The following is a 2,262-nucleotide window of genomic DNA, read 5'->3' as shown; positions in this document are numbered from 1 at the left end:
TTAGAGTGTTGACCATGCAAAGATGAATGCTTTGGTTTTTATCTTGAGCAATTTCACAGGCTATGAGGGTGGGAATGGGATGGAACAGAAGCAGGATCTTATTAGAAACATATATACAAACAGGAAATTACAGTGGGAGTGAAGAGGTAGCATGACTGTTCCTGGGTCCCTTGCTGCTTTGGTTTCCCTGTCAGGTTTCCTAGCAGTGGCCTCATGGAAAAATAAGATGACTGAATATATTCAGGTAACTGAAGATGATAATAATGAACTCGCTGAAGTATCATCAGAAGACGATGAGACAGTGTTGCTTTCTGTTACCCCTTTCTTCCCAGGGACATGTGGGCTGTGCTCCAAGAGTGTCTCAGTATAGGGAGGTGGCCGGCTGATAGAAGAAATTCTGCATGTCCCTGAGACTGGCTGGAGAAAACTAGTAACTGTTGTCAACTATCCCAAAGATAACAAAGGAAAAAAATGGACGAGACCAATACTTCATTGCTATGAAAATGAAAAGCTGTCCACAAAACATCTGACTTAAGAATGGAAAACAACTGAACAGATCCAAAAGAATATTTTAGTACCTTTGGAGACATTTTTATGGTTCTAAGGAAAGATACTAAAAGTGGTCACTGAGAAAGGGATTAGCTTTGTTTTACTGAATATGAAGTCCAGCTGAAAGGAAAGTCACAGCAACTAGGACTGATGGACGATGGTGTCACTGGGAAACTTCCTAATTCTAAGTAGCACCCAGGTGAGACTTTGAGAAGAAGGAGGGCCTTTGTTGGGCATTGTACAGAGGACATGACTGCTGAGGAGAGGCAGCACTTCTTTTGCCAAGACAGGGAAGTGATCATTGTCTTTATTCCCAGACCATTCCCGTCATCTGCCTTTGTTATATTTGCAGATGATCCAGTCACCCAGTCTCTCTTTGGACAGGACTTGATCATTAAAGGAATCGGCATTCATATATCCAATGCTGAACCTAAGTAGGATAGCAATAGACAGAAAGATGTGAAAGACTTGGTGGTAACCTAAGGGGCTTTGAGAATCAGGGTGGATTTGGTAAAAGTAGAAGGCAGGGAGCTGGTTTGAAAACAATCAAGATAGTAATATGGGTGGAGGGGTGAACTTTGGTGCTAGGCATTATTCGGGGTATAGCCCAAACAGCACTGCAGAGCAGCTGGGGTTCGAGGGGCATATGAGCCACTCAGCAGAACCAGCCAGCTCCATCAGGCAATAACCAAATCCAAGGTAACACGCACAGGGAGCCAAATCAGGCCTTTGGTTCTGGAAATAACTCCCATAGCAGTTCTAATTCAGGTGTAGCAGTGGGTTGGGGATCCTTTTCAAATACAAGGTCAGGCAGTGGTATTAATGGAGGCTTTGGCTCAAGTGTGGATTCTAAATATTCTGGCTAGAGAATGTAGACAGTAGGGTTGGTATAGACTAATGGGAATTCAAATTTTTCTAAACATGTGGTAAGTATATTATAAAATACATATGTACAAGGAATTTTCAGAATTGGTTTATTCAGGGGCACCTGGATGTCTCAGTCAGTTAAGCATCTGCCTTCAGCTCAGGTCATGATCCCAGGGTCCTGGGATCCAGCCCCACACTGGGTTCTCTGCTTTGCAGGGAGTCTGCTTCTCCCTCTCGCTCTGCCTCTCCCCCTGCTTGTGTGCTCTGTCAAATAAATAAATAAATAAAATCTTTAATTTAAAAAAAAATTGTCAGTTGTCATTCATTAAAAAAAAAAGGTTTGTTCAGTGTGGAGTATATTCAGCAGTATTGAGGGCCTTTTTCTTTAAAAAAAAAAGAGGAAAAACTAAAGAAATTTTATAAGTTTTGTTACATAAAGGGTAGGAATATGTTTAAAAGTGAACTGCTGTTTGCCTGACTAGTGAAAACCAACACACTACAATTGCTAACAGAAAGTTTCTCCCGTGGGGACGCCGAGGGGACTAGTTGGTTAAGCATCTGCCTTTGGCTTAAGGTCATGATCCCAGCTTCCTGGGATTGAGTACCACATCAGGCTCCCTGATTAAAAGGGAGCCTGCTTCTCCCTCTGCCTGCTGCTCCCCCTGCCTGTGCATGCTCTCTCTCTCTGTGACAAATAAATAAATAAAATTTTTTTTTTAAAAAGTTTTGCCTGTAAGAGTTTATACCTGCAGGTGTCAAGTGGATTCTTTGCATGTTTAAAATAGAAACCATTGATTAGAACTACATTCTTTTCCCTTTGTTCTTTTTTAAAAGATTTATTTATTT

The 2,262-nt window shown here is 41.6% G+C and overlaps 1 pseudogene; it reads left to right on the top strand.

The window, feature by feature from the left end:
* Positions 1-226: 226 nt before the first annotated feature.
* LOC116583279 lies at positions 227-1,415 on the top strand (annotated as a pseudogene).
* The last annotated feature ends 847 nt before the right edge of the window (positions 1,416-2,262 follow it).

This window comes from Mustela erminea, chromosome 2, assembly GCF_009829155.1.
Source record: "Mustela erminea isolate mMusErm1 chromosome 2, mMusErm1.Pri, whole genome shotgun sequence".
NCBI classification, from domain to species: domain Eukaryota; kingdom Metazoa; phylum Chordata; class Mammalia; order Carnivora; family Mustelidae; genus Mustela; species Mustela erminea.
This window is presented reverse-complemented; position numbering and strand designations above follow the sequence as displayed.